The following is a 12226-nucleotide window of genomic DNA, read 5'->3' as shown; positions in this document are numbered from 1 at the left end:
TTTTTAAAGAGAGAGCGTGCAAGGGTGGGGGGATGGGGAGAGGGAGAGAGGGAATCTCAAGGAGGCTCCACACTCAGCACGGAGCCCAATGTGGGGCTTGATCTCATGACCCTGAGATCATGACCTGAGCCAAAGCCAAGAGTCGGAGGCTTAGCCCACTGTGCCACCCGGGCACCTCCACCCATCAGAAGATTTGAGACACTCCCTGTGGTCCTCTAAGTACTGACCTCTGTTGTCCGTGTTACCCTTGCATGTGAAATTTTCAACAGCTCTTTACACTCCTCCTCTTGATTACATCTGTCTTTAAACATAAAAAGCTTTATTAAGTGAAAAGGTAAAGTTAGAACACTTTGCCAAGCCGGAGAAGTTCATGATATGTTCATCTAGGTGTGGTGTGAAAAATCATACTAAAACAAGGGAGTCATAATAGCCACTGGATGCTCCTATGATTTGTTTGATTCTAGATACCAATGCCATTAGTGGCGATGTTACCGGACACCGGCTATTTCAAAGCCATTATTCATGACACACAGTATTGTAGGGAAAAGAACAGAACAGAATAATTTCTAGAGAAAAATTCTGTGTTCCAATCAAAGAAATGGGATGTCTTGGAGAAAAACGCTTAGGGTTAGACTCACCATAATAAAATATTTCAAAATTGAAAGAAGACAGCTTTGCAGGAGGTCAGTGGGCTGCTTTATTTATAATGGGTCTTACCGAGCTCTAGAGAGTGGTTCTCAACCTTGGCTATCTACGATAATGCCCCAGGAAGCCTCACAATCAGTCTTAATACTTGAGCATCTCTGGGGATGGGTTCGGGTGATTCCAGCGTGCAACTGAGATTAAGAACCACGATCTAACAAAGTGCTTCTCGTCTGCTTTGGTTTGCACAATAAAAATTAGGCATGTAGCTCTCTTTTTAGGGGTGTGGTAGCGCTGGTATGTTCAAGGTAAGGAACAAAGATGAGGGTGGGTAGGTCTCAATTGTCAAAGATGCTGTGGTATAGGTTAAAACTACAAACCAATTTTGAATAATTAGGAAAGTCTACACATGACCATGGGAATTTGGTTTATGAAACCACAACATATGACTTCAACCTATTATTCATTTAAATAAAACTTAGTATCTACTAGATGCCAAAATAGCCCTGTTCTGCAGGTGGTAGCAGCAAACAAGGAAGATACTGTCCACACTGCCCTAGAGCCCCTACTGTTAAAGAACAGGAACGACGTAACACCTACCTGTGACTGCCGTCCCATTTACACAACGCTAGGCATTGTCTGGGCTTTCAAAAGAAGCACTGAAGGAGAAAATAAAGAAAGACGTTCTTCTTTCTAAAAAGCTATCGGCTTGGCCAAGGAGGTTACCCAACTTCACTGGACACATTATGCATTGCTACGGATCTTGCACACTGACTCCTTATGTGCTAAATTCGGGGGCGGCACAGATAACCATGAAAGAGTACCAGCGGGGCAAAAGAAATTAAACCTAGAGTTCTCAGGGAAGTTTTGTGAAGGATGGCGGGGGAAGCGGAATTTGCCTTGGAAGATGCGTAAGGAGGGGAAGAGTGAAAGAGCAGGGGTGGGGAACAGCTGAAGGGACGGAGTTGGAGAGAGTGGGAACCGTAAGGGGTGTGCCCAGCTGGAAGGAAAGGTATGAACTTAGGAAGAGCAAGCATGGAAATAGAGAAAGTGAGAGTAAAATGCTCTGAAAAATGTAGGTAATGCAATGATCCAAATAGCTGGCAGCTGAGCTTTATAGCAGAAGGGGGGGGGGGAAGAGGGAACGAGGCATGGGAGGGGTAGAGACAGAGAGATCCTTTGATTCAGAAAACTGATGTCAGGGCCATAGCACTAGAGAGAACTCTCTGGGATCTGCAGGTGCTCAGCTTACTAGCTGAGCCTACAGGTTAAATACTGATCACATCTTGAAACACTTGAACTCAGTGGTGAAAACTGAATTTAACTAAAAGCTGCAACTAAGCTGAATTTAAAGCCAGATATGGCTAAAATATGTATCAGATCAACTCAGCCCTCCACCTTAGAAACCTGATAGAAGAAATGGGGTGTTCTTTGTTTTGGAGGTATTATCTACCTCAGTCAATTCTAAAACTTCAACACACAATGTCTGGCATAAGTAACAAACCACAGACGTGCAAAGAAGCAGGAAACTTGATTCACAATTAAGAGAAAAGATAGCCAGTATAGACAAACCTACAAATAACCCAGATGGTAGAATAAGCAGACAAGAACTTTCTCTGTGATATCTGTGTTAAGCTATCTAGGGGAAACATGGGCAACATACGTGAAAAAAATGGATAAATTCAGCAGAGAAATGGAAACTACAGGAAAGAGCCAAATGGGAATTCTAGAATTGGAAAATACGGTAAGAGAAATAAAGAATTTATATGCTGGGCTTTACAGAAGATTGACCCACGACAGAGTTTAGAGAGAGACTGGAGGAGAAAGAGCCAAAGGGAAACGAAGAAGAAGGAAGAAAACTAGGAAAGTTTTATCCTAGAAACCATGACACAGGAATACATCCAATGCTGCTGGAAAGGTCGAGCAAGATCAGAAGAGAGACATGCCCACACTAGAAGGAATGGAAACTTCGGGGGGGCTTAATAAAAACTGCTTTATTGAAAAAAATCAGGTAGCAGAGTTCACTTTGTGTCATTCACATCGTGAAAACACTGAATAGTCCTTCGTTGGAGTGCCTGCCCGGAGCTCAAGGTGAACAGGGATGTGGGGGTGAGAGCGCAGGGAGGCTGAGGGGGCAAAGTGCCCCAGGTAGGAAGCCACGGTGTACACTGGACCTGCCAGGCTACGGGTGAAACTCAAAGGCGAGATGCACAGGAATCACACGGGGAATTCAAGAAATTCCCCGAAGAAGTACAAAGAAGGCATCGTGATGCGTCTACAGGGATAAAGAAAAAGAAGAAAACAGTCTCCAAAGTTTCTATCCATTTCTATCACTGGAAACAGGAAGGAAAGTAAAAGATTGGGGTTTGGGTTGATGATGACTTGAAGGCCCATCCTTTTGAGCCCCAGAGAGCGTGACACGGTGAGGGTGTCTTGTGCTGGGGTGTGAAGGTGAGTCCTGTCTTGGGCAGAACTTCCCGATCGTGCCCGTGGCCTGGCACACATAGAGGACAGAATACCTGCAATGTGTTGGGGGTAGGAGCTCCGCTGGACAGCAGCTATGCCCCACTGGAGGCCACAGATCCAGGAGGGTGGGCAGGCTCAGGTGCCTCCCAGAGTTTCCGGGGGGCGGAGGGCATCACAACGTCAGCACACTTGTCACCCAGTCGTGGTGCATATGGGAACTCTGGTCCAAAGCAGCAAGGTGAAGCCTTGCTCCCCCCCAGTATTCCCAGTGGTCCTGGCACACCATGACCCTCCATAACCATCTGCCGGCGAGACAAGCCTGTGATGTGGGTCATCTCTCGCACCCACACTCACATTTTAAGGATGACAAGGTCACTCCTGAAATGGACCTGCCTCTCACGCAGACACTACGTGGTGTCAGTCTGTGGAGTTAATTAACATTCAGTTAAAAAGTTGAACCCCACCCCTCTCCATTTCGTGGCTACAGCTTTCCCTTCTAACAAGCAAATTAAATTGTTCAAGTCTCCACGTGAAGACCATGGGGATTTTTTTTTAATCTTTTGATCTATCTTATACATCAAATACCCTCTCGTATTGATGTTAGAATACTAGTGACTCCTAATTAAAAGCAACACATAGCACATTACTGAATGCGTGCGCCATCCTGGCTGGTAATGTGTCAAGTTCAGTTGCCTGTATTCAAGAACAAGGATGATGAAATTTGGTGCTCAAAGGATATTACCTGCTTTGGGTGACAAGCCACTTGTCCTTTATCATTCTTCTCCAAAGCCATCTATCTTATGTGACATTGTTCAGACACTAGAACACACAAAACTGAATAGGGAAATTTCGTTGTAAATTAAGAACAAAAACAAAAACAAAGAACCCAGTCTTTTCTGGGAGACAGTAAATGAACTTTTGTGAACTTTCCTGGTTGTAAGAGAAGAAATCTCTGAATTTCAACTAAGTATCTTGAAACTACTCAGGATATTTTGGCGAGGAGCCGTTGGGAATGATTCTTTGCTTCCCCTCTCCTCTCACCAAGCATCCCTTTGGTTCTAGTCTGACAGGATGAACAGATGAACTTTTTCTTCTCAAGCTTGCTTCTCAAGGAGCAAACTCTGCTCTATCTGCTTATGCCGGTTCATAGACTGCCCAGATGCTAGGAGGCGCTGCACCTCCATCCTCCCTCTGCCTCTTGGGTCCTCAGCTTTTTTTTTTTTTTTTTAAGATTTTATTTATTTATTTGAGAGACAGAGAATGAGAAATAGAAAGCACAAGAGGGGAGAAGTTCAGAGGGAGAAGCAGACTCCCCGCCGAGCAGGGAGCCCGAAGTGGGACTCGATCCCGGGACTCCATGGTTAATGACCTGAGCCGAAGGCAGTCGCTTAACCAACTGAGCCACCCAGGCTCCCCGGGTCCTCAGCTTCTTGCAGGGGGCTTGCTGTGTTCTTCTTCCTGGGATGGCTGCCCCTTCACTACAGTGTCTGCTTTCTCCTCCTTTTATTGCCTTATATGCCCTCAAGGGCAGAACCACACGGCACATTCAAAATACGGTGGCAGCCTACACGCTTTTTCTTTAGCAGAACACCCAATTACGGCTGTCCTTGCCTGCTCTGTAATTCTTCAACATCCAGCGCAATAAATACAACCAAATGCCCGAACGGCGAAAAGAGTATTCATCTTTAAACTCTTAAACTATTTTCTAATCCGCCATTTTTAGTGTCAGAGAGCAAAAATAACAATTTCTTTCCACACGATTAAAACTTTTTTTTTGGAGGGGGTATAGGGGAGAAGACGGTAATCTACATATAGAAAAAATACAATTTGAAAACATTATCCTGCTAAAATCCTCTTCCCTTCTTTTAGATTCTCAAGATGTGGGGGTATTCGAGGGGATCCACTTCATTTCTCATGTATTCTCTTCTTGAAAACATTCTCTCCTGAAACTGTTTGGCTAGGCATAAAATGAATACCTAACCAGTCAGAGTAAAGTTAGGTGGCTTTTATTTCCTCTTTTCTTTGGGAGGTCTTTAAGCAGAGGTTCTGAAATTTGGATCCGCTGGAAATTTCAGTCAGTTTTGCCTTTTCCCCACATGGAATATTTCCAAGGGGCGAATCATTAAGTCTTGTTTAATAAAATAATTATTGGCTCTTCGATTTATTTACAACTCCCTCTCCAAGCAGTTCTTATCTGCCAGACCCAGCCGCCAAAATTCCCCCAACAAGTGCCCAAAGTTAATTAACAAAGAACCCATGGCTCAGCCAGAAAGGAAGGCAGTGCTCACGAGATTAGGCTCTCGGTTCTGGGGGCTCTAACAGGCACCTAATCTGAAGACACCAAGTTTTGGCCAAAGCACACACCTTTCCTGCTGCCTAGACTTTGGCTTGTGAAATCAAGTTATTAAAGACAGCCAGCAAAGAGTGCTCTGATAAATCACCTCGTCCGGGAAACCAGGCTTCTTTTTACAATACTAATTGAAGTTGCATGTGTTTTAATTAAAACAACATCTGCCAGGGCCTGAAGAAACACATTTTGAAAAGTAGAGAAGGTATGTCTCTAAAATGTCCTCAAATCTGCTTAATAAAGTGAGCCTTACACATGCCCAGGAATGAAAATAACACATGGCCTCCCAGTTGCATTGAGGTCTCCAGAGTTTCTGCTCTTTCCCTGGGCAAAGGTGGGACACCCCAGGGTCAAGAACACGGGTAAAGAAGATGCCCCGTGAGAAGGCTGCCCTCCAGAATGGGAGGCCCATATCCCAGAATGGTCTGCCATATGCAAGCCATCTACATGAGATGAGAAACTAAAACACACACACACACTTTATTTTTTTAAGATAGAGAGAGAAGGGAGGGGAGCGGCCAAGGGAAAGGGAGAGAGAGAATCTTAAGCTGGCTCCAGGCTCAGTGCAGAGCCCGACTTGGGGTTCGATCCCACGATCCTGAGATCATGACGTGAGCCGAGATCAAGAGTTGGATGCTTAACCCACTGAGCCACCCAGGTGCCTCCCTGCAACTTTAACTGATGGGTGGGCCATACAGTGTTGAGAGCCCTCTGTTCTCTAGTTTTGCTAGGAGACACTGTGGGTGCAACGTGGTATTTTCAGCACACAGGGGATGATGACCAAGATGTGTTTCAATCCTGGGCCAAAGAATTACGACCAACTGGGGCACCCGGGTGGCTCAGTCATTAAGTGTCTGCCTTTGGCTCGGGTCACGATCCCAGGGTCCTGGGATCGAGCCCCACATCCGGCTCCCTGCTCAGCCGGAAGCCTGCTTCTCTCTCTCCCCCTGCTTGTGTTCCCTCTCTCGCTGTCTCTCTCTCTCTCTGTCAAATAAATAAATAAAATCTTAAAAAAAAAAAAAAGGCAAACTTTGAGGAATCACTTCCTGAGTAATATTTGGAATGCTGCTTCTTGGCGGTGGAGACCCTGCTTTAGGTATCTCTTTATTTCCCTGAAAACATGCTCTCATGATTACAGAATTGAGTAAAAAGGTATCCCAAAGTTTGGATGAAGATCAGTACTGCCAGGTCGACGATTCTGTGGATAGACATCTCAGGAAATTCAGTTGTGAGATCACTAATTAAAAGAAAATATTTACAAAGCTCTCCAACATTCAGGAAGGTACAGATATAAGGCGGATAGTCCCCTTTTCCCTCTAGTTTTTCCAAAAGAAAATACACTGCTTCCTAGGGAATAATCTGGCACAGAGGAGGTCATTCTATTGACAGAATTGACTATCTTTTTCTTTATTCAGTCTTTATTTTCACTTAAAAAAGTTTTTATGTTGTCCTTTAAATATAACCAGCAACCACTGTCTACAAACAGTCTTTACAGTGGTCAGATAAAATCTTTCACCTGAATTATTTAAAACATTGTGGCAAGAAAAAAAAAAAGGTAGGAAGAGAATGTCCCCAGCCCCTTGGCCTCTACTTCCCCAAACGAATGTGAAGGATAGTCTGAAAACCCCAAAAGGGGAGAGAAACAGCAATGGGTTAATGCTTGAATGATAATTAACTCCCAGGCAAGAAATTACCCTGATTTTGTTCATGATTTCATTAGTGTGGGAAAGTACCACTAGGTACACCCGGAAATTTGGTGTCAATTTTACTATTACCCAATGGCTCCTTTCTCCACCATCTTTCCTGGTGGTTACCTGTGTTTGGAGCCAGCAGACTCCTGTAAGGAAGTGGCCCCCTTCTGATCCCCCAGAGTGAGTCAAATTTTGTCTGGTGCTCCCTCAGAACTTGGAACCGATTGAGAGCGTGTTGCCTAGACAGAAGCTCAGTTAGCTGATGGGGTGAGTAGAAGGTTAGCTTCATGAGAAGAATGGGTCCTATAAGATGAATGTGTGGGGCCATGAGTCAAAGAAACATTTTATCGATCATCCCAGATATGGGACCCAATCATCCAAATGATAGTCGAGGGAAAGGGTCATGCAAAGCAGAGGATGAGGTAAACTAGGGAAGGGCCAGGTTCATGAGGCAGTGGAAGGTCCTTCTCTTAAGTCCAGGGAGGGATGTGGGAGAGCGGGGAGGATGCTTCCAGATCACCTGCCAGAATGTGTGGCAAGCAGCCACTGCCCGGGAGGCGAAGGGAGGGTGCTCCATCAGCTCTGCCAATACAACCCGAAGGGGGTGCAGTCACTCTGCCAACATGAACTTCTGGCAGTGATCAAGGCACACATAGAAAAAGGTACTGTTTCCTACACAATCTCAAGCCTCTTCCCGGGAGGCAGCAGAATGAGTCTGAGCCTGACAAGAGTCCTGGATTTCAGGGAGCATCTAAGCTGTCTTTCTATCTATTCCCTGGAAGCTGTGGAAAGAGGCTGAAACAGACATTTACCCTACCCCTTCCTCTCTCTACCTGGGATTCCCCAAACCCCCTCCAGATCATTCTTCAGAAAAAATACCAGTGTTTCTCACCCATCAGTGAATTAGTTCAGCAAATATGTACTGAGTACCTGCTATGGGCACAGCGAAGTGCTAGGTCCTGTAGGACATAAAAATAAATATGGTACCTGATCCCTGTCTCTTATCTCAGGGGAAGATACAGTACATACACACAAAAACCTAAAAGCCATTGCAAACATACAATTACACGATGGAAATCTTAGATAAATTAAAATGTTTCTTATCAGCTAGGTACTACCCACCTCTGCCCTGAGTTCAAGGAGTCGCCTACATTGGGAAGGCCACCCTGAGCTTGGTTTGGAATGGCGGGTGGCAGGTCATTAAGTGCATAAGTGGGAATGACGGTACCAAATCTGGCATGGCTGAAGAGTTCATAAAAAAACCATGAGAAATAAGAGGGAGTTTGGAGTGGCATGGGTGGGACCTAGAGTGTGGTACCAAGGCATCCACAGACTAGATAATCTTGCCTATTGGGAAACCTTGCAGGGCCCGTGTTCTCCATAGCAATGGTTTTGATGTAGTCTTGATTTTCTGGGCTGTCCGCAAATGCAGCAAAACAAAATAGCACATTCGATGAAATTACTCTCTTGAGGATTATTTTCCATGGATGGAGAGCAATGGGTTAATGACCAATGTTTGCCAGGGGTTTGACCTCTCTCTTGTCTAGTGTTTATACACGCTTGAAGTTTTTTATTTTTTGGAGTTTCTTTTGTTTGTTGGCAGAGAAAGTAGAGGTTTGGCTAAAATAAACGTCTGCCATCTTTATCAGGACTGGCAATGTGCCGAAATGGATGGCATTTTATTAGACTTGTTAAAGGGATATAATATTGTTTGCTCTTTTCACTGAAGAAATAACACTTCACTCAGAGGATAATTAACATTTTTGGGAGGCGGCAAAGAAATGTATGCATGTGGATAGCTGCGCCACATCATTGAGAAGAACAAGAAGGTCCACCTATAGACAGAGAGGGACAAGTAGATAATACTTATTACCCAATGGCAGAGACAGACACAGAGCCATGGAAGCTCATATGACAAGAGGACATTCCTTTTAGATGATCCTCATTAGAGCTGAGGGGGTAGGAGGATCGTTGTTCAACAGTTTTCCAATAATGGAATCCAGGAAGATGAACCATGTCTTAACCACAATGTAGCAGCAGCTCCTCCCCCATCCTAACGAAAAGAACCATCTCCAAAGAGTTGCAGTTTAAACTGAAACCCTAAACCAGTGATGGGAAAAACGGGGTTTCTTCTGAAATTGTGAGTGTCTGCATATACCTAGTAAATTTTAGGAGGAAGATGAACAAGTTTTTCAAATGATTTTCTTTAATTAATATAAAATGCTTTCCTTTAAAGTTTAATTTAATTCGCTTACTTAATGTTTTGCTGATTGGGGTTCATTTTAAGATGATGGCCAGGCAGGAAAAAATTTACTTTTGTCATTTATTCAGCGAAAATGTATGAAGTCCCTACTATCGGTCCAGGCACCCTTCTAGGTACATGGACCACCCCAGTGAACCAACAAGACAGAACTTCCTGCCCTTGGTGGGCATACTTTCCAGTGGCAGGAAGATGGACAGCAAGCAAGCTAAAGAAGTGTTTGCTATATATTAGGAGGTGACTGGTGCTGGGGAGACAAGCAAAATCAAGAAAGGGGTGTAATTTAAGAACGGGGGCCAGAGACTGGAATGTAAAGTCTGAGTGGGATGAGAATAGAGGCTCACGGACACTTGGAGAAGGAGGACTGCAGGAAGAGGAAGCGGCCAGTTCAAAGGCCCTGAGGCAGGATCATGGCTCATGTGATAAGGGAACCTCGGTTCACCAGTGACCATACCATGTTCGTGACAGCGAGAGCGGAGAAGGCGAGTGTGGAGGGGAACCAGAGAGCTCGATCAAGTAGAGCCATGTCTGCCCAGCAAAGATTTCACTTACCCTGGGGTGGACAGGAGAAGAGACATGCTCTAGTTAAGGTCTTAACAGGACCATTCTGGCCACTGCGTTAAGAGTGGACGGGAGGCGGTGATGGCAGAGGCAGGGAGACTGGGCAGGGGCCAAGGTAATAACCAGGTAGGTGAGCAATGATGGCAGTTTGGGGGAAAAAAGCAATGAAGATGAGAAGTGTCAGGTTCTGGGAGAATGCAGAAGCGTGATCAGATTTGCTGACAGAGTGGGTATGGGGACTGACGCGTCCAAGAGCCCCGCAAGGTGCCGAGTGTGGCCCAGAGCAAGGACCTGCTGCCGTTTGCTGTTGGGGGAAGACTGGAGGGACTGGGGTCGGGGGGAACGTTAAGGAACTCAGCTCTGGAGATGTATCTGGGGTGCCTGGGGGGTATCCAGTGGAGATCCTGGACAGACGACTGGACCCTGAGGTGTGGGACTCGCCCCGGAGACGTCCACCCGAGAGTCGTCAGAATACAGGTGATCTTTAACACCCTGAAACCACAGGAGGTCACCAAAGCTTTGGGGGAGAAGTGATGGAAAACAGAAGTCCAAGTTCAACTCTTTGTCACTGTTGCTGTTCTTTGTTCAAAGAGACACTGCAGCTTCCTTTTCAATATACAAAGTTCTGTACAGCATTTCCTATAAAAATCACTGCATTGATACAGCCTTTCAAGTAAAAGGGCTGGCAGAGGTCATATCTCCTTTCTCCTAGACAGAATAGAAAGATGTGTTGTTGTTTTTGTTTTGTTAAGTTCTGCTTTTCTCATTCAAGGAAAAAGTTATTGATTCCATAAAGTCGGTGACTTGGATATTTTCGCTTCTATTTTTAAACGGCTGGCTCCCTTTCCTGTCTGGTGACATTTGATAGTAAAGGCTTAATTTAACACGGGCAATATGGAGCTCCAAATGTTCCTGCCTCACAGGGAGTACCAGATAACTGGCTTCTGAGAAAGAAGAGATGCCTGCAAGCTAGAGAAGCAATCAATAGTTCCCTATTTTGTTATATTTTAATCCACCAAAAGAAATAAAACACCAAACACACAATACCTAGCTGTTAGTATACAGGCAGCAGACTGATTAGTCATTGATTTTTTTTCCCCCTCCATTTTACACAGGAGCACTAGGATTTTATTGGAAGCCCCACCTGTCCCGTCTGAAACGATTATGTAAGGAAAGGAAAAGCAGATTTGGAGAAGGGAACCTTCTGAGTTAATGGCCTGGTTTAAATATATAAAATCCACAAACAATTTTTAAGTCATAGTCAAACTAAGTATACGCATCAAATTGTGAGTTTATCTTTCATGCCTTATCATAGACTGCGAGCTTAACAAAACCACTGCATTTATTAGACACAGATTTGAAATCTGGTTTCCTGTAAATAAATAAATGGATGAAGGTCTGAAGATACTTTTGTTTTTATTGGAGGATATGATGGGTTTTACGAAAAGGCAGAAAAAAAGTGGCTGGTTTCCAGATCGCAAAGGGCTTAGAACGCCACGCTCAGGAATGAGGACAGCAGAACTAGACCCACGTATTTACGTGACATCTGTGGATGAAATCAGGACCCATGCTTGGTACTCCAACTGCCCCAGGAATGGAGTCTTGCTCCTTTGCCCATGCTCACCTGCTTCCTCCCTTTCCCCCTGGCCCAGAGGCTGCATAACATGAATCTTTGGCGTGGTGGGTGGTCCAGCTCCCTGCTACCCGAACTCCACTGACACCTGTTACCTGTAAGCAGGCTTGCCAGGCTTCATGCTGCACTGACCACAGACACTACTGGAATCATCTCTTTAATTTCAGATGCCCTACCAGGCGGACAAATGTCTGTGGGGAGGCTTGTGCCTCTCCCTGGGCGGCTCCCTTGGTTGACCACTTCTCCACGCATCCATGGCCTTGGCCTGGGATCGTCTCATCTGCAGAGGGAGGACCCAGGAAGCCTCTCTGACTTGGGCTCCACTCACTCTGCGCCAGACACATAAAACCCTACCGCACGGCTCCCAGCTCCCCCAGCGGGGCTACTTGCAGAAGCTGCTCCTTCAGTTTCTTTGCGCTCCCCCGCTAGATATCCACACGACCCACTCTCACCTCCTTCAGGTCCTTGCTCAAATGTCACCTTTCCACAACCCCTGTCTTGACTTTGACGTCCCACTTAAAACCACAAGCCCAAGGCTGAGTGAAAGAGGCCAGACACGAAGGCTCGCATATTGTACGATTCCATTTACATGAAAGATCCAGAATCGGGATGTCGGCAGGGACAGA

The 12226-nt window shown here is 45.3% G+C and overlaps 1 protein-coding gene across 4 annotated transcripts in view; it reads right to left on the bottom strand.

Moving 5' to 3' along the window:
• CTNND2 (catenin delta 2) overlaps positions 1–12226 on the bottom strand; it is a 904171-nt gene that overhangs the window by 86286 nt on the left and 805659 nt on the right. The gene's annotated exons all lie outside the window — the stretch shown is intronic.

This window comes from Zalophus californianus, chromosome 5, assembly GCF_009762305.2.
Source record: "Zalophus californianus isolate mZalCal1 chromosome 5, mZalCal1.pri.v2, whole genome shotgun sequence".
Taxonomy (NCBI): Eukaryota; Metazoa; Chordata; class Mammalia; order Carnivora; family Otariidae; genus Zalophus; species Zalophus californianus.
This window is presented reverse-complemented; position numbering and strand designations above follow the sequence as displayed.